At 37.6% G+C, this 21,270-nt stretch overlaps 1 protein-coding gene across 18 annotated transcripts in view; it reads right to left on the minus strand.

Moving 5' to 3' along the window:
• The window catches only part of BAZ2B (bromodomain adjacent to zinc finger domain 2B), a 449,666-nt gene that overhangs the window by 385,144 nt on the left and 43,252 nt on the right, over positions 1–21,270 (minus strand). For all 18 annotated transcript variants that reach the window (XM_062187182.1, XM_062187176.1, XM_062187160.1 and 15 more), the window contains exon 2: positions 14,317–14,421. The gene's annotated coding sequence lies outside the window, so the exon portion shown is untranslated. The remainder of the gene's footprint in view (positions 1–14,316; positions 14,422–21,270) is intronic.

Genomic DNA, 21,270 nt, shown 5'->3' on the forward strand with positions numbered 1-21,270 from the left:
TATATTCATCTACTGATGGATATTTGGGTTGTTTTCCTTGTTTCTTTTTGGCTATTGTGAATAGAATTGCTATAAATATTGATGTACAAGTATTTGAGTAACTGTTTCCAATTCGTTGAGATATGTATCTAGGAGGAAAATTATTAGGTTATATGATAATTCCATTAAATTTTTGTAGGCACTGTTTAACTGTAACAGTGGCAGTATCACTGCACGTTGCAAACAACAATATATGAGAATTTGCCATTTTCCACATTCCCTTTAATGTTTGTTTTTGACTTAAAAAATCATCCTAGTGAGTGTGAAGTGGTATCTCACTGTCATTTTGATTTGGATTTCCTTGATGGCTGATGGCAACTTTTCATACACAAAGGTATAATTTGTGTACCTTCTTTAGATAAATGTCTGTTCAGATATTTATCTAGTTTTCAAAAATGGATTGCCCTTTTATTGACTCAATATATATACTCAAGATATATACTCAAGGGGGCAGAGCCAAGATGGCGGATAGTGAGGACGTGCACCGTAGTTTGGGAAAATAAAGTTTCATAAAAGTGGAATTACTGTAGCCTCAGGAAAAGATTCAAGAAAAAAACTGCAGAGGAAACGCTTCCGGATCTAGTGGATGTGACACAGAGGACCTACAGGCAGCCCACCGCGTGGAAACCCAACCGCGGGAGACCAGTCTCAGAATCTTCGCAGCACGGGAACCAACGGGAGCCTCAGGAAAAGATTCAAGAAAAAAACTGCAGAGGAAACGCTTCTGGATCTAGTGGATGTGACACAGAGGACCTACAAGGAGCCCACCGCGTGGAAATCCAACCTTGGGAGACGAGCCTCAGAAACTCCCCAGCGCGGGAACCAAGGGGAGGTAAGACAAAAGCCCCAGAAACACGAGACATTAGTGGGGAAAGGCAGAGGCACCTCCCTCCACTTAAGCAAAACAAAGAGCAGGCACCATTTTACATATGTAAAGCGGCAATGAGTACACAAACACAGTAACTTTGGGTCTAAGGTGAAACTTGAGAACACATTGAAGGCTGCATAAACTCTATGTGTGGTCCCAGGGGTAGTTCAAACGAATACTCACAGGGGCCAGATTTCAACTGCCCTCAATTCCACTCAGCCATTTGGAATTAATTCCCAACTGAGTCAAAAAAAAAAAAAAGAGAGAGAGAGAGAGAGAGAGATCCAGCAAGGAGCAAGGTGAGTCACTTTTTGTACAGCCTTAAACCTGAAGAATCAAGCAGAGCTCTCTGGCCACACCCATCACAGCCTCTAAGATTCCATCAAAGCAGACAGCCCACTTAGAGGCATAGTATAACGAGAAAAAATCACCACAGCAAAAAAAAAAACAAAAACAAAAACAAAAACAAAAAACATAAATTATCTCCAACATGCCAAACAACAAACGTACAAGCCGAGGTAACAAGAGCAAGGAAGACACTATGATGCCCCCAAAGGAGCAAGACACCCCAATCCAAGATTATGAAGATGAAGAGATAGAAGAAATGCAAGAAGCGGATCTCAAAAAACTGATAAGAACATTAAGAAGTTCTCAAAAACAAATTCTTGAACTACAGAAATCCTTAATGCACAAGATAGAAAATCTCTCTCGTGAAAATGAAATATTAAGGAGGAATCAAAATGAAATGAAACAACTAGTAGAATATGAAACTGTAATAGTGACAAGAAACCATAATGAAATGAAGAACTCAATAGATCAAATGACAAACACATTAGAGAGCCTTAAAAACAGAATGGGTGAAGCAGAAGCGAGAATATCGGAATTAGAAGACAGAGAACAGGAAAGGAAACAGGCAAATCAAAGAAAAGAAGAAGAAATCAGAAATCTAAAAAATACTGTTAGGAATCTACAGGATACTATCAAAAAACCCAACATTCGGACTCTAGGAGTTCCTGAAGGCATGGAGAGGGAGAAAGGATTAGAAGGCATTTTCAGTGAGATACTAGCAGAAAATTTCCCAGGTTTGGAGAAGGACAGAGACATCCTAGTACAGGAAGCTCATAGAACCCCTAATAAACTTGACCAAAAGAGATCCTCACCACGACACGTCGTAATCAAACTCACCACAGTGAAACATAAAGAAAAGATCCTAAAATGTGCAAGAGAGAAACGCCAGATTACTCTCAGAGGATCTCCAATTAGACTCACAGCAGACTTCTCTTCAGAAACCCTACAAGCTAGGAGAGAATGGCGAGACATAGCCCAGGTACTAAGAGAGAAAAACTGCCAGCCCAGAATATTATATCCTGCAAAGCTCTCATTTATGAATGAAGGTGAAATAAAGACCTTTCACAGAAAACAGAAATTGAAAGAATTTGTCGCCACTCGTCCAGCCCTGCAAAAGATGCTTAAAGATGTGTTACATACAGAAACGCAGAAACATGGTCACCAATATGAAAGAAGGTAAAGGAAGGAAACCTCACAGCAAAAGATCACAGGAATCTCAAACCATATATTAGAAAATATCTTTGGCAAATAGCAGGGCAAAGTTACTCCTTCTCAATAGTCACATTGAATGTTAATGGCTTGAACTGTCCAGTTAAAAGACACCGATTGGCTGATTGGGTTAAGGAACAAAACCCATCTTTTTGCTGCTTACAACAAACTCATCTTCTCAACAATGATCCATACAGGCTGAAAGTGAAAGGCTGGAAAAAGATATACCATGCCAACAGAAATGAAAAAAGAGCGGGCGTAGCCATCTTAATATCGAACAACATAAACTTTACCAGAAAAACTGTCAGGAGAGACAAAGAGGGGCACTATTTAATGATTAAGGGATCCATTCAACAGGAAGATATAACAATTATCAATGTATATGCACCTAATTACAGGGCACCAGCTTATTTAAAAGACTTGTTAAGGGACTTAAAGGGAGACTTAGACACCAATACAATAGTACTGGGGGACTTCAATACTCCACTCTCAGAGATAGACAGATCAACAGGACAGAAGATCAACAAGGAGACAGTAGATTTAAATGACACTGTAGCCCAAATGGATCTAACAGATATCTACAGAACATTTCATCCTACATCTAAAGACTTTACATTCTTCTCAGCAGTACCTGGAACCTTTTCTAGGATTGACCACATACTAGGCCATAAAGCAAATCTCAGCAAATTCAAAAGAATTAGAATCATACCATGCAGCTTCTCAGACCATAAAGGAATGAAGTTGGAAATTAGCAACTCGGGAATCCCTAGAGCACGTGCAAACACATGGAGATTGAACAAAATGCTCCTGAATGAACAATGGGTCATAGAAGAAATTAAAAGAGAAATCAAAAATTTTCAGGAAGTAAATGAGGATAACAGCACAACATACCCAAACCTATGGGATACAACAAAAGCAGTGTTAAGAGGAAAGTTTATATCAATAGGTGCCTACATCAAGAAATTGGAAAGGCACCAAATAAATGAGCTTTCAAGTCATCTCAAGGATCTAGAAAATCTGCAGCAAACCAAACCCAAACCCAGTAGGAGAAGAGAAATAATTAAAATCAAAGAAGAAATCAACAGGATTGAATCCAAAAAAAACATTACAAAAAATCAGCCAAACAAGGAGCTGGTTTTTTGAAAAAATAAACAAAATTGACACCCCATTGGCCCAACTAACTAAAAAAAGAAGAGAAAAGACCCAAATCAATAGGATCAGAGATGAAAAGGGAAACATAACAACAGACGCCACAGAAATAAAAAGAATCATCAGAAATTACTACAAGGACTTGTATGCCAGCAAACAGGGAAATCTATCAGAAATGGACAGATTCTTAGACACATACAACCTACCTAAATTGAGCCAGGAAGACGTAGAAAACATAAACAGACCAATAACTGACACAGAAATTGAAACAGTAATAAAGGCCCTCCCAACAAAGAAAAGCCCAGGGCCAGATGGATTCACTGCTGAGTTCTACCAGACATTTAGAGAAGAACTAACTCCAATTCTTCTCAAACTATTCAGAGCAATTGAAAAAGAGGGAATCCTCCCAAATTCTTTCTATGAAGCCACCATCACCTTAATTCCTAAGCCAGAAAAAGATGCAACATTGAAAGAGAATTACAGACCAATATCCCTGATGAACATAGATGCAAAAATACTCAATAAAATTCTGGCCAATAGAATGCAACAACACATCAGAAAGATCATCCACCCAGACCAAGTGGGATTTATCCCTGGTATGCAGGGATGGTTCAACATTCGCAAAACAATCAACGTAATACACTACATTAACAGACTGCAGAAGAAAAACCATATGATTCTCTCAATAGCCGCAGAGAAAGCATTTGATAAAATACAACACCCTTTCATGATGAAAACTCTAAACAAACTGGGTATGGAAGGAACATTCCTCAATACAATCAAAGCAATATATGAAAAGCCCACGGCCAACATCCTATTGAATGGGGAAAAGTTGGAAGCATTTCCGCTGAGATCTGGTACCAGACAGGGATGCCCACTCTCACCACTGCTATTCAATATAGTTCTGGAAGTTTTGGCCAGAGCTATTAGGCAAGAAAAAGAAATTAAAGGGATATAAATCGGGAAGGAAGAACTCAAACTATCCCTCTTTGCAGATGATATGATTCTTTATTTAGGGGACCCAAAGAACTCTACTAAGAGACTGCTGGAACTCATCGAAGAGTTTGGCAAAGTAGCAGGATATAAAATCAATGCACAAAAATCAACAGCCTTTGTATACACAGACAATGCCACAGCTGAGGAAGAACTTCTAAGATCAATCCCATTCACAATAGCTACAAAAACAATCAAATACCTTGGAATAAACTTAACTAAAGACGTTAAAGATCTCTACGATGAAAACTACAAAACCTTACAGAAAGAAATAGAAGAGGATACCAAAAAATGGAGAAATCTTCCATGCTCATGGATTGGAAGAATCAATATCATCAAAATGTCTATTCTCCCAAAAGCAATTTATACATTCAATGCAATACCCATCAAGATCCCGAAGACATTCTTCTCAGATCTGGAAAAAATGATGCTGAAATTCATATGGAGACACAGAAGACCTCGAATAGCCAAAGCAATCCTGTACAACAAAAACAAAGCCGGTGGCATCACAATGCCAGATTTCAGGACATACTACAGGGCAGTTGTTATCAAAACAGCATGGTACTGGTACAGAAACAGATGGATAGACCAATGGAACAGAATAGAAACACCAGAAATCAATCCAAACATCTACAGCCAACTTATATTTGACCAAAGATCCAAATCCAATCCCTGGAATAAGGACAGTCTATTCAATAAATGGTGCTGGGAAAATTGGATTTCCACGTGCAGAAGCTTGAAGCAAGACCCATACCTTTCACCTTACACAAAAATTCACTCAACATGGATTAAAAACTTAAATCTATGACCTGAAACCATCAAATTATTAGAGAGCATTGGAGAAACCCTGCAAGATATAGGCACAGGCAAAGACTTCTTGGAAAATACTCCAGCAGCACAGGCAGTCAAAAACAAAATTAACATTTGGGATTGCATCAAATTGAGAAGTTTCTGTACTTCAAAAGAAACAGTCAGGAAAGTGAAGAGGCAACCGACAGAATGGAAAAAAATATTTGCAAACTATACTACAGATAAAGGGTTGATAACCAGAATCTACAAAGAAATCAAGAAAATCCACAACAACAAAACAAACAACCCACTTAAGAGATGGGCCAAGGACCTCAATAGACATTTTTCGAAAGAAGAAATCCAAATGGCCAACAGACACATGAAAAAATGTTCAAGATCACTAGCAATCAGAGAAATGCAAATCAAAACCACAATGATGTTTCACCTCACCCCGGTGAGAATGGCTCACATTCAGAAATCTACCAACAACAGATGCTGGAGAGGATGTGGGGAAAAAGGGACACTAACCCACTGTTGGTGGGAATGCAAACTGGTTAAGTCACTATGGAAGTCAAGTCAGGAGATTCCTCAGAAACCTGAACATAACCCTACCATACAACCCAGCCATCCCACTCCTTGGAATTTACCCAAAGGAAATCAATTTGGCTAATAAAAAAGCCATCTGCACATTAATGTTTATTGCAGCTCAATTCACAATAGCTAAGACCTGGAACCAACCCAAATGCCCATCAATAGTAAACTGGATAAAGAAATTATGGGACATGTACTCCATAGAATACTATACAGCAGTAAGAAACAATGAAACCCAGTCATTTGCAACAAGATGGAGGAATCTGGAAAACATCATGTTGAGTGAATTAAGCCAGTCCCTAAGAGACAAATATCATTTGTTTTCCCTGATCGGCGACAACTGAGCACCAAAGGGAAAACCTGTTCAAGTGAAATGGACACTATAAGAAACAATGAACTGATCAGCTCTTGTCCTGACTCTAGATGTACAATGTAATACTTTATCCTTTTTAGTATTTGTTGTTGTTGTTGTTGTTGTTGTTGTTCTAGTACTAGTGGTTGAACTCTGTAATTAACACACAATTACTCTTAGGTGTTTAAATTTTAACTGAAAGGTGATCCCTGTTAAATTTAAGAGTGGAAAAAGAGAGGGAGGAGATGTACAATTTGGGACATGCACAATCAGACTTGCACCAAATGGTGGAGTTAAAAATGTGCCAGGGGATTCCAATACAATCCCATCAAGGTGGCATGTACCAATGCCATCTCACTAGTCCAAGTGATCAATTTCAGTTCACATTCGATGGCTCTGATAGGTCTAAGAATCAAAGGGATCACACAAACAAGATAAGTGTCTGCTAATACTAACTGATACATTCAAAAAGGGAGAGAAAGATCCAACATGGGAAGTGGGATACACAGCAGACTCATAGAATGGCAGATGTCCTAAACAACACTCTGGCCTCAGAATCAGCCCTTAAGGCATTTGGATCTGGCTGAAGAGCCCATGAGAGTATTGTAGGCATGGAAAGCCAAGAAACCATGGAAAAGTAAAAAAAGAAGAAGACCCAAATGAAAGATCTCTGCAAGTGAGATCCCAGTGGAAAGAATAGGGCCATCAAAGAAGGAGGTACCTTTCTCTGAAGGGAGGAGAGAACTTCCACTTTGACTATGACCCTATCGGAATAAGATCAAAGTCAGCGAACTCTAAAGGCTTCCATAGCCCTGGCAACTCATGACTAGAGCCTAGGGAGATTACTGACGCCATGAACAGGAGTGTCAAATTGTTAAGTCAGCAACAGGAGTCACTGTGTACTTACATCCGATGTGGGATCTGTCCCTAATGTGTTGTCTAATGTGCAGTGATGCTATAACTAGTACTGAAACAGTATTTTTACACTTTGTGTTTCTGCGTGGGTACAAACTCATGAGATCTTTACTAATTATATACTGAATCGATCTTCTATATATAAAGATAATTGGAAATGAAAAAAGGAAAAACCTGGTGTTAAATTGGAAATGGCATAGAAAATTCATTAATTTAAAAAAAAATGTTATGTAAGATCTCTGTCTTTAATGTACTGTACACTCTTATTTAATGCTATAACTAGTACTCCAACAGTATTTTTTTTCACTTTGTGTTACTATATGGGGGCAAACTGTTGAAATCGTTACCTAATATATACTAAACTGATCTTCTGTATATAAAGAGAATTGAAAATGAATCATGATGTGATTGGAAGGGGAGAGGGAGCGGGAAAGGGGAGGGTTGTGGGTGGGAGGGAAATTTGGGAGGGGGAAGCCATTGTAACCCATAAGCTGTACTTTGGAAATTTATATTCATTAAATAAAAGTTTAATAAAACAATATTTATTTAAAAAAAAAGATATATACTCAAGATACAAGTTATTTCTATATGTATATAGATATATTTAAGATAAAAGTTTATTATTAGATAAATGATTTCCAAATATTACTCATATTCTGTTGCCTTTTCACCTCCTTGATGGTGTTCTTTAAAACACAAAATTTTGGGCCTGGTGTTGTGGTACAGCAGGTTTAGCTGCTGCCTGAAGCACTGGCATCCCATGTAGATGCTGGTTCAGTTCCTGGTTGCTCCTCTTCTGATCCAGCTCCCTGCTGATGTGCCCAGGAAAGCAGAGAAGGATGGTCCAAGTCCTTGGGCCTTTGCACCCACATGGGAGACCCACAAGAAGCTCCTGGGTCCTGGTTTCATCCTGGCCCAACTCCGGCCACTGTGGCCTTTTGGGGACTGAACCAGCAGATGGAAGATCTCTCTCTCTATGCCTGTACTTTTCAAATAAATAAATAAATCTTTAAAATGGGTCTCCATTTGATTTAATTTGCATTTTATTGTTCACTGACGGTGTTGATTATATTTTTCATGTGTTTATATACCCATTCTTACATTGTTTTGTTATGTGTCTGGGCAAAAGTTTTTGCTATTTCTTTAGTGGATCATTTTGCCTATTGGTGAATTATAAGATATCCTGGAAGCAAGTCCTTTGATATATATGTAAATATTTTTCTCTGATCTATATACTGAAATTTCATTTCCTGTTTTTTCAGTTGTTTTAAAAATGTGTGTGTTCTTTCATTGTATTTGAAAGCATGAGAAAGAGACACAGAGACAGAGAATTTTGATCTGCACTACTCCAATGCCCACAACAGCCAGAGCAAACAGTCAAAGCCAAGACTCATTTTTCTAAAAGTATTTTCAAAGAGCTAAAGTTCTCAATTTGATCTTTTAAAAGTCAATTTGTTATATTTTCTTTTGGTTTTGAGTTCTAATTAAAAATAATTTTCCCATCTCAATGTAGCAAAGATTTTTCTCCTCAAAGATTTATAGTGTAAGTTTTCCCCTTAAGTCTATAGCTCATTTTGAGTTTATTTTTGTTCATGTTGTGAGGTAGGCTTTAATAAATTTTTTCCCTACATGGACAGCCAGTTGTATTAACACCATTTATTGGAAAGATTCTCCATTTCCTCACTTAATTACCTTGGCACCATTAATGAAAATTAATTATATATGTATGAGCCTAATTTTAAGATTCAATTCTGTGCCATTATTCCTCAGGGCTACTGTTTGAACAATAATCATCATGATTACAGTAATTTTATGCTAAATCTTGAAATCAGAGAAGGTCTGATTCCAATTTCAAATTTTATTTATCATTTTGAAAACTGCATTGCCTATTCTTGTTTTTTTTTTAATTTCCACATCAACTATAGAATCAGCTTGTCATGTTCTCCCAAAGCAGTCTACTGATGTTTTAACTGAAATTATATAGCTTACACTGATTAATTTGGTTAAAAGCAGTATCTCTATAATCTTGAGTGTTGTAATCCATAAACATGGAATATCTTTCTATTAACCTAGACAATTTAAAATTTTAATAATATTTTATAGTTTTCAGGGTAGAGACTGTGTATCTCTCATTATATTTACTCCTAAGATTATCCTTTTGGACAATTTTTTAAAAAATTGCCAATAGTTTGCTACTAGTATATAAAAAATATAGCTGATTTTTGTATCTTAAATCTGTGTCTTCTAACATTGTTAAATTCACTCACTTATAGTATTTGTCTCACAAACTCCTTGGGTTTTTCCTTCTTCATGACCATTATGTACATCATTGTTATTATTGTTATTATTTTGCCTTAATGGAATGCCTAGAGCCTTTTGGGATGATGTTAAATATAAGTGGTGAAAGTGGGCATTTTTTCTGTTTCTTTTTATTTTCTTAAAAGATTTATTTATTTATTTTAAAGGCAGAGTTACAGAGAGGCAGATGCAGAGAAAGAAAGAGAGGTCTTCCATTCTCTGGTTCACTCTCCAACAGGTACAGATGGTCTGATTCAAAGTCAGGAGCCTGGAGCTTCTTCCAGGTCTCTCAGGGGGGGTCTAGGGGCCCAAGCACTTGCACCATCTTCCATTGTTCTCCCAGGTTCATTAGCAGGGAGCTGGATTGGAAGTGGAGCAGCAGGGACTGGAACCAGTGCCCATATGGGATGCTGGCACTGCAGGCGTCAGCTTTACCTGATATGCCAGTGTTGGCTCCATTCTTTCTGTTTCTAATCTTTGGGATAAAGTACTCTGTCCTTGACTACCATGCATGACGTTCCAAGGGTTTTCAAATAGATACCCCTTATCACATTATGAACTTCCTTACTATTACCAGCTTACTGAGTTTTCATTGTAAACACAGATTGAATTTTGTTGGCTGCTTTTTCTGCACATTTTAAATGATCATATGTGTTTTCTCTTTTATTTTATTAATATAATGAACTAAAATTGACAAAGTACTGAATGTTGACCCAGTCCTGCATTCATGGAACAAATTCTTTGCTCATTATACACTTTTTTCATATAATACTTAATTCACTGTGCTATTTTGTAAAGTGTTTTTTAAAAACAATTACTTTTGGGGCCAGTGCTGTGGTGTAGTGGGTAAAGCTGCCGTCTGCAGTGCTGGCATCCTATATGGGTGCCAGTTCGAGTCCCGGCTGCTGTACTTCCAACCCAGCTCTCTGCTATGGCCTGGGAAAGCAGTGGAGGATAGCTTGGGTCCTTGGGCCCCTGCACTTTCATGGGAGACCCATAAGAAGCTCCTAGCTCCTGACTTTGGATTAGCTCAGCTCTGGCCATTGTGGCCAATTGGGGAGTGAACCAATGGATGGAAGACTTCTCTCTCTCTCTCTCTCTCTCTCTCTCTGCTTCTCCTTCTCTCTGTGTGTAACTCTAACTTTTAAATAAAAAAAAATAAATCTTTAAAAATGATGAAAAAATAAAAACAATTATTTATGTATTTTAAAGGCAGAGCCACAGAGAAAGAAAGAGACAGACATAGAAAGAGCATCTTCATGCACTGTTTACTCCCTAAATGGCCACAATGGTAGGGGTTGGGCAAGGCCGAAGCCAGAAGCCTGGGACTCTATCTGGGTCTCCCTCATGGCTGCAGGGGCCCAAGTACTTGGGCTATTTTCTGCTTTCCCAGACACACTATCAGGGAGCTAGATCAGAAGCAGAATAGCCAGGATAGGAACTGGTGCCCATTTGAGACACTGCAGGTGTTGCAGGTGGCAGCTTTACCCACTAGGTCAGAATGCTGGCACAAGTGTTTTTTGTTTGTTTTTTCGTATTTAGGTTCAGGAGGTCACAGTTATACAGTTATGGAAATGCTTATTTTGGTAATGTCTTTGTCAGGTTTTGGTATTAGGGCTATAATTAGAGCTGACCTGATCCAAAGCCAAGAGCTATGAGCCTCTTCCTGGTTCTCTCACATGGGTCCAGGGGCCCAAATACTTAGGCCATCTTTTGCTGCTTTCCCAGGCCATAAGCAGAGAGCTGGATCAGAAGATGAGCAGCTGGGACATGAACTGGTCAAATGGATGCTGGTGCCCAAGGTGGAGGCTCAATCCACTACACCACAGTGCTGGCCCCCTATTCTTTTTTTTCCTTTTAACATTTATTTATTTATTTCAAAGAATTAGAAAGAGAGAGAGAGAGAGAGAGAGAGAGAGAGAGAGAAAATCTTCCATCTACTGATTTTCTCCACAGGTGGCCACAATGGCCAGGGCTGGGCCAGACCAAAGCCAGGAGTCAGGAGCCTAGAGCTTCTTCCAGGTCTCCCATGGGAGTATAGAGCCCCAAGCACTTGGACTATCTTCCATTGCTTTTCCCAGGCCATTAGCAAATCAGAGGTGGAGCAGATTGGATGTGAACTGGTGTCCATATGGGATGCTGACATTGTGGGTAGTGGCTTTACCTGCTATGCCACAACACTGGCCCCTGTTTTTGTTTTTGGTTTTTTTTGTTTGTTTGTTTTTTTCATTCTTCATTATATTTTCTTTGGGCTACTTTGTTTTTCTTACTCTAATGTCCTTTGTTGAATCATAGGTCATTAATTTTAGAACTTTTTTATTTTTTAACTTAAGGACTTAAAGCAGTGTTATCCATTAAGCACTACTTTATCTGCATTCCCAAAATTTTGATATATTGTATTTTTACTTAATTCACTTAACTTTTTCCTAAAAATTTCCTATATTATTGAACCAAACCACCAGTGCAGGGCAGAGAAACAAAGAGAAAATCGCATCCTCAATTAATCATGTCTGGCTATTCAGTGGTGACATGTTCAGCTTGGTATGGTTAACATGATAGTGACATTTTTGGGTTCCTGCCACCCCTCTGGCAAGAGACCTGGAAGGAATTCCTGGCTCTTGACTTCAGCTTGGCCTAGTCCTGGTTATTGTGGGCATTTGGAAAGTGATCCAGTGGATGGGAGATCTCTTTCTCTTTCCCTCTCTCTGTTACTGAACCTTTCAAATAAACAAACAAGTAATATTTTTTAAAAAGATTTATTTATTTGAAAGGAAGAGTTACAGAGAGGGGGAGACAGAGAGAGAGAGAGAGAGGTCTTCCATCCTCTGGTTCACTCCCCAAATGGCCATAATGGCCAGAGCTAGTTCGATCTGAAGCCAGGAGCCAGGAGCTTCCTCGGGGTCTCCCACGTGGGTGCAGGGGCCCAAGCACTTGGGCCATCCTCTCCTGCTTTCCCAGGCCATAGTAGAGAGCTGGCTTGGAAGTGGAGCAGCTGGGACTCAAACCGGTGCCCCAGTGGGATGCCAACACTGCAGGTGGTGGATTTACCCGATAAGCCACAGAGCCAGCCCCTAAATAAGTTCTTTAAAAGAAGATGATAGTGACCTTGATACAACATAAATATGTGTGTCATATGATGTGCAACTCTTTATAAATCTGACTTGATTCTTCTTCAATGTCTCTTTTTGGAGTTATACCTGATTTTATCACCAATTTTCATCAGAACACATTGAGGAATGAGTGATTTTGTTGTTTTTGGCCAGGAATCACTTGATCTTCAAAGTCTTATGAAAAAACATGGCAAAAAGGTACATTGTCCAGGATGGTAGAGAAAAAGAAAAGGGGAAGTATTTTCTAATTTTCTCCTTGATTTCTTCTTTGCCACATGTTTTATTCAGAGGTATTTATCTGAAATATTTAGTATTTCCCCTTCATATTGTTACTGACTACTATTTAAATTCTTTTGATAAGAGAACATATGCTGTATAACTTCATTGTTTTCAAATTTATTGATGTGTTTTATGGTCTATCATGGGACCATACCAGGTGTACATGAAAACAATATGTATTTGGCAGATGTTGGGTATAATGTTACATAAATAACTGCAAGATTAAAGCAGTGTTATTCAAATCTTTTGTCTATGTTTTTTTTTTTTCGGCTTTTCTTTTAGTTCTATCAGTTACAGAGAAATTTGTGCTTCATGTATTTTTTTTAAAGATTTATCCATTGATTTAAAAGGCAGAGTGACACACAGAGAGAAACTGGTTGACTCCACTAATGGCTGCAATAGCTGGGGCTGGGCCAGCCTGAAGCGAGGAACTCCATTTGTTCTTCCTTGTGGGTGGCAGGAACTCAAGTACTAGAGCCATCATTTGCTGCTTCCCAAGTTTATTAGTGGGGAGGTGGATCAGAATTAAAGTAGCTGGTATGGGATGAGGGCAACCCAGGAAGGCTGAGGGACAGTGCCCACCCTGCTTCTTGTATTTTTAAGGCACTGTTAAATACATGGACATTTACAATTATTTCTTACTAAAATTTGTCTATAACATTATGAAATATCCCTTTATCTCACATAATGTCTTCAGTATTAAAATATATTTCATGTGATATTAATATAGACTTAATTAATTTTCATGTTTACTGCTTGCCTGGTAGTTTTGTCTATTCATTTATTTAACATGCCTTTTAACATCTAAAGTTTATTCCATGTAGGTAGTAGAGCTAGGTCTTCCTTTTATATGTATTCCAACAATCTTCCTTTTATTTACAGTATAAATATTTAATATAATCATTATCATCAGTTTAATTTAGCACTTTTATTATCTGATTCAGGGTGGTTCCTCTATTTGTTGTTATACTAGCTCTTGTTGCTCCTCTGATAATTCTGTTGGTTCATGAGCTTTACCCTCCTTGTTTTGTTTATTGCTTTTTGTTTCTAGTGGTTTCTCTAAGGATCACGATATACATTTCTAATCTTGCACAGTTCAATCAGAGCTTGATACCTCTTCATGTAAAATACAGACAACTTGCAAGCATGAATGTCCTTTTAACCACCTCCCTCCTACACTATCCTTTCTTAAGGTTTCATGTATTTTATAGCAGTTTTATACATGAGTTTTATTGTATACTTGTGAATCCTGTCAGCATACATCAAAAACCCCAGTGTTATAATTTTTACTTTAAATATCCATAGGTCTTTTTAAGGAACTTTTTAAGGAACTTAAAAGGATAAAAACAGTGTTTTGTTTTTATCCAGATATTTACCATTTCAGATGTTCTTCTGTTGCTCCTGAAGATCCGAGTGTTGGGTTAGTATCATTTCTCTCCAGTTGAAGAATTTCCATTATCATTTCTTGTAGTACAGGTCTGCTGGAGATAAGTTTCTCTTAGTTTTCCATTTGCAAAATAATTTTAATTTTGCCATCATTCCTGAAGGATACTTCCATTGGGCACTAAATTTGGGGCTCACTGATTTACTCTTTTAGCTTTTAAGATGATGTTTTATCATCTCCTGTCCTCTATGCTTCCTCAGGAAAAATAATGGCATTTTAATTATTGGGTGTTCTTTGGTATGAAAAACAGTTTTTTTTCTATCTGTCTTTCAGATATTCTCTTAAATTATAATGTATCTAGGTCTGCTTTTCCAAGAAAGTCTTTGTGATTCTAAACTACACCTCAACATGCTTCATCCCATTATTTTCTGTAATGGTTATTCTTCCAGAGTATAATTCCAACTTTAAAAAAATGCATGAAAGACAGATACACATTAAGAAAGAAAATACTTAGTAGGTACGTTGGACATGAAGAACCAACTCCTAGAAGGAACCACCATAAGTTCTTTCGAAAGTGAGTCCAAATATGTAATTTTAAAAAAATGAGTTTAGAGTTAAAGTTCTAATTTTTAAAAATGAGAATATCTCAGATACAATAATTATTATTTAAGGAGTGATTTCACCAATTAGACAAAAGGAACAGTTGCCTTCTGAAGTCATCAGGGGCTTGATCAATCAGTGAACATGAACTCCTGTTCAGGGATATTTAGGTCATTAGTAGAAACAGAATTCACATACTCTTAGTTAATAATCTGATATTTTTAGGTCAAATAGACTAAAGACTACAAACTATGATGCTAACAGATTTCAGATTTGTGAAGTACACTGTGTTTCCTTCTAAAGGCCACTTCTCATGTACATTTATAGTTTATAATCATATCAATACATTCTTTTCTAAAACAACTAATCCTAATAGTATATAATGTTATCTTACAACTCTTAAAAAAAAGTCTCTATGGGAGCTTCCCAAGAATATACCATGTTGTAAGCCTTCAGAGTGACCTGAAAACTCTTCACTCCCTTTTTATTCCAGAGAACCTTTGATTCTTTTCTTCATTCGTATATATTGATATCATGTTATATTGCAGATTATCATTTCATCTTCTACATCCTTACAATTTTGTATACAAAAATAGTTTTCTAGTGGTAAGAAAACAATAATTTTGCTTTCTTAAAGCTATGGTTTTTAAAATGTTTATTTATTTGAGAGGAAGAGAGAAAGAGACAGAGAAATAGAGAGGTTGCATCCACTGATTCACTCCACCTAAATGTCAAAAAAAAGCAGGGCTGAGCCCTGGGCTGGAGTCAGGACCTAGGAACTCAATCTGAATCTTAGACATGGGTGGCAGGATCTCAGTTACTTGAACCATCATTGCTATCTCTCTGAGTCTGCATTATCAGGAAACAAGTGAAGAGCCAGAGCTAGGAATTGAACATAGGTACTCTGAAGTGGGATGTGGGTGTTACAATCACTTGACAATACATGTGCTCCCTACTTTTATTTTATATTTTTTCCTAAAGAAACCTTTTATTTAAGGAGTACAAATTGCATAAGCACAAATTTAGGAATATAGTGATTCTTCCCACTATACCCGCCCTTCCACCACACCTCCTCCTCCTCCTCCCATTCCCAGTCCCATTTTCCACTAAGGTTCATTTTCAATTAACTTTATACACAGAAGACCAACTCTATACTAAATAAAGATTTCAACAATTTGCACCCACCCACCCACCCACCCACACAAAAAACTGAGAACAAGTTTCACAGTTAATTCTCATAATGCAACTCATTGAGGACAGAGGTCCTATATGAGAAGTAAGTGCACGGTGACCCAAGTTGTTAATTTAACAATTAACAGTCTTACATATGATGTCAGTGATCACCCAAGGCTCTTGACATGAACTGCCAAGGCTATGGAAGCTTTTTGAATTCACAATCTCTGCCAGTATTTAGACAAGGCCATAAGCAAATTGGAAGTTATCTCCTCCCCTCAGAGAAAAGTACATCCTTCTTTGATGACCACTTTTTTCCACTAGGGTCTCTCTCATTGGGATCCTTCATGAAAGACATTTTTTTTTTTTTTTTTGCCACAGTGTCTTGGCTTTCCATGCCTGCTAAATGCTCTCATGAGCTTTTCAGTCAGACCGGAATGCCTTAAGGGCTGATTCTGAGGTAATAGTGATATTTAAAAAGATTGTCATTCCGTGAGTGCTGTGTGGACTGCTTCCCATGTTGGAACATTCCCCCCTTTTTAATTCTATCCATTATTACCAGACACTTGCTCTTATTTATGTGATTCCTTTAACACTTTATCCTATCTATAAGATCATTTCAACACTTAATATGATCACATTAACACTTAAGATGGCATTTTTACCACCCAGCTTAATGGGAATTGGGGACCCATGGCAAGTTTTTAAACAGTACCCTTAGAATTAAGTCTGGGAGCCAGTGCCAGGACATAGCAGGTAAAGCTACTCCTGCAGTGCCAGCATCCCATATGGGCATTGTAGCTGCTCTACTTCCAATCAAGCTCTCTGCTATGGACAGGGAAATCAGTAGAAGATGGCCCAAGTCCTTGGGCCGCTGCACCCACGTGGGAAGACCGGGAAGAAGCTCCTGGTTCCTGGCTTCAGTTCAGCACAGCTCTAGCCATTGCGGCCACTTGGGGATGAACCAGCAGATGGAAGACCTCTCTCTCTCTCTTTCTGTCTATCTCTCTCCTTTTCTCTCTGTGCAACTCTGATTTTCAAATGAATAAACAAGTCTTTAAGAAAGGGTGAAAAAGAATTGGAAATGAAAAAAAAAAAAACAACCTGGTGTTAAAATGGAAATGGCATAGAAAATTAATTAATTTGAAAAAAATTATGTAGGATCTCTGTCTTTAATGTGCTGTACATTGCTATTTAATGCTATAATTAGTAATCCAATGGTAGTTTTTTCACTTTATGTTGCTATATGGGCAAAATGTTGAAATCTTTACCTAATATATACTAAACTGATCTTCTGTATACAAAGAGAATTGAAAATGAATCTTTACATGAATGGAAGGGGAAAGGGAGCGGGAAAGGGGAGGGTTGCGGGCGGGAGGGAAGTTATGGGAGGGGGGAAGCCATTGTAACCCATAAGCTATACTTTGGAAATTTATATTCATTAAATAAAAGTTAAATTAAAAAAAGGGTGAAAAAAAGAGGACCACAGGAATGTATGCAGAACTATACAGCTTTATAGTTACAAACTTCCTCCTCCCTCTCTTATTCCCACTCCAATTTTTTTTAACATTTATTTAATGAACATACATTTCCAAAGTACAGCATATGGATTACAATGTCTTTCCCCCCCATAATTTCCCTCCCACCCTCAACCCTCCCATCTCCTGCTCCCTCTCCCCTTCCATTCACATCAAGATTCATTTTCAATTCTCTTTATATACAGAAGATCAGTTTTGTATATATTGAGTAAAGATTTCAACAGTTTGTACCCACATAGAAACACAAAGTGAAAAATACTGTTTGAGTACTAGTTATAGCACTAAATCACAATGTACAGCACATTAAGGACAGAGATCCTACATGAGGAGTAAGTGCACAGTGACTCCTGTTGTTGACTTAACAATTTGACACTCTTGTTTATGGCATCAGTAATCACCCTAGGCTCTTGTCATGAGATGCCAAGGCTATGGAAGCCTTTTGAGTTCACCGACTCCAATCAAATTTAGACAAGGTCATAGTCAAATTGGAAGTTCTCTCCTCCCTTCAGAGAAAGGTACCTCCTTCTTTGATGATCTGTTCTTTCCCACTGGGATCTCACACATGGAGATCCTTCATTTAAGTCATTTTTTTTCCTAGAGTGTCCTGGTTTTCCATGCCTAAAATACTCTCATGGGCTCTTCAGCCAGATCCAAATGCCTTAAGGGCTCATTCTGAGGCCAGAGTGCTGTTTAGGACATCCGCTATTCTATGAGTCTGCTGTGCATCCTGCTTCCCACTCCTATTTTTTACTGAGATCTATTTTCAACTGACTTTGTACATATATGATTAACTCTATTTTAAGTAAAGAGTTCAACAAATAGTATGAAGAAGAAAAAAAACTATTCCTCAACAGTCAACACAAGGACTGTTCAAGTCATTGCTTCTCAAAGTGTCAATTTCACTTCTACAGATTGCCTTTTAGGTGCTCTATTAGTTATCACAGATCAGGGAGAACATATGGTATTTGTCCCTTTCAGACTGGCTTCTTTCACTAAGTATGATATTTTCCAGATTCATCCATTTTATTGCAAATTACAGGATTTCATTTTTTTTTACTGCTGTGTAGTATTCCATAGAGTACATATCACATAATTTCTTTATCCAGCCTTCAGTTGACAGAAATTTGGGTTGATTCCATGTGTTAGCTATTGTGAGCTGAGCTTCAAAAAGCATGCAGGTGCAGATAACCCTTTTATTTGCTGATTTTATTTCCCTTGGATGAATTCCCAAGAGTGAGATGGCTGGATCATAAGCTAGGTCTATATTCAGTTTTCTGAGATATCTCCATACTGTCTTACATTGGTTTTACCAGTTTACACACCCACAAGAGTGGATTAGAATATCTTTCATCCCACATCCTTACCAGCATTTGTTGTTTGTTGATTTCTGTATAAAAGTCATTCTAACTGGGGTGAGGTGAAACCTCACTGTGGTTTTGATTTGCATTTCCCTAACAACTAGTGATACTGAACAGTTCTTCATGTGTCTGTTGGCCATTTGGATTTCCTCTTTTGAAAAACATTTAAGTCCTTTGCCCATTTCTTAACAGGGTTGTTTCTTTTGTTGTTGTGGAGTTTCTTGATCTCTTTACATATTCCAGTTATTAATCCTTTATCAGTTACATAGTTTGCAAATATTTTCGCCCATTCTGTTAGTTGCCTCCTCACTTTGCTAAGTGCTTCTTCTGCAGTACAGAAGCATCTCAATTTGATGTAATCCCATTTCTTAATTTTGACTTTGACTGCCAGTGCCTCTGGGATCTTTTCCACGAATTCTTTGCCTGTTCCAATGTCTTTCAGGGTTTCCCCAATGTACTCTAATAATTCCATGGTATGAGGTGCTAGATTTAGGTCTTTAATCCATTTTGAATGGATTATTGTGTAAGGTGTAGATAGGGGTCCTGCTTCATACTTCTGCATGTTAAATCCAGTTTTCCCAATGCCATTTGTTGAAGAGACTGTCCTTTCTCCAGGGATTGATTTTAGCTCCTTGGTCAAATATAAGTTGGTTGCGGATGCCTGGATTGATTTCTGGCATTTCTATTTTCTGTTCCATTAGTCTATCCATCTATTTTTGTACCAGTACCAGGCTGTTTTGATTAAAACTGCATGTAGTATGCATTGAAATCTGGTATTGAGATGCCTCCAGTTTTGCTTTTGTTGTATAAGTTTGCTTTAAATATTTGAGGTCCCCTGTGTTTCCAAATTAATTTCAGCATCATTTCTTCCATATCTGAGAAGCATATGGTATTTTTTTGGTATTTTGATGAGTATAGCATTGAATCTGTAAATTGCTTTTGGAAGTATGGACATTTTGATGATATTTTACTTCCAATCCTTGAACATGGAAGATTTTTATATTTTTTTTATCTTCTTCTATTTCTTTAATGAATTGTAACTCTAATCGTAGAGATCTTTGACATCCTTGGTTAAATTTGTTCCAAGGTATCTGATATTTTTTGTAGTTATTGTGAATGAGATTGATCTTAGAAGCTCCTTCTCAGCCATAGCATTGTCTGTGTATACAAAGGTTGTTGATTTTCATGTACTGATTTTATATCCTGCTACTTTACCAAACTCTTCTATGAGTTTCAATAGTCTCTTGGTGGAGTTCCTTGGATCCCCTATAAAAAGAATCACGTCACTGCAAATAGGGATTGTTTGACTTATTCCTTCCCAATTTGTAACCCTTTGATTTTTTTTTCTTGCCTAATGGCTCTCGCTAAAACTGCTAGGACTATATTGAATAGCAATGGTGAGAGTGGGCATCCTCGTCTGGTTCTGGATCTCAGTGAGAATGCTTCCAACCCTTCCCCATTCAATAGGACACTGGCCCATGGGTTTGTCATAAATTTCCTTGATTGTGTTGAGGAATATTCCTTCAATGCCCAATTTGCTTAGAGTTTTCATCATGAAAGGGTGTTGTATTTTATTAAATGCTTTCTCTGCATCTATTGAGATAATCATATGGTTTTTGTTTTTCAGTTTGTTAATGTGATGTATCAGGTTGATTTGTAAAGGATAAACCATCCCTGCATACCAGGGATAAATCCCATTTGGTCTGGATGGACAATCTCTCTGATGTATTGTTAGAGTCTATTGGCTAGAATTTTGTTGAGGATTTTTGCATCTATGTTCATTAGGGAAATTGGTCTATAGTTCCCTTTCTCTGTTGTGTCTTTTTAAGGTTTAGGAATTCAGGTGATGCTGGCTTCATAGAATTTAGGAAGATTCCCTCACTTTCAATTGTTTTGAATAACTTGAGAAGAATTCGAGTTAGTTCCTTCTTTAAATGTCATAGAATTCAGCAGTGAAGCCATCTAGTCTGGGCTTTTCTTTCTTGGGAGATTCTTTATTACTGACTCAATTTCCATCTTGGATATTGGAGCGTTTAGGTTTTCTACTATCTTCATGGCTCAAGTTAGGTTAGTTGAATGTGTCTAGGAATCTATCCATTTCTTCTAGGTTTCCCAGTTTGTTGCATATAGCTCTTTATAGTAATTTCTGATGATTCTTTCTATTTCTGTTGTGTCTGTTGTTACATTTCCTTTTTCATGTCTAATATTATTGATCTGGGTCTTCTCTTTTTTTTTTTTTTGTTAGTTGGGCCAATGGTGTGTCAATTTGTTTATTTT

Source organism: Lepus europaeus, chromosome 1 (genome assembly GCF_033115175.1).
Source record: "Lepus europaeus isolate LE1 chromosome 1, mLepTim1.pri, whole genome shotgun sequence".
In the NCBI taxonomy this organism is placed as follows: Eukaryota; Metazoa; Chordata; class Mammalia; order Lagomorpha; family Leporidae; genus Lepus; species Lepus europaeus.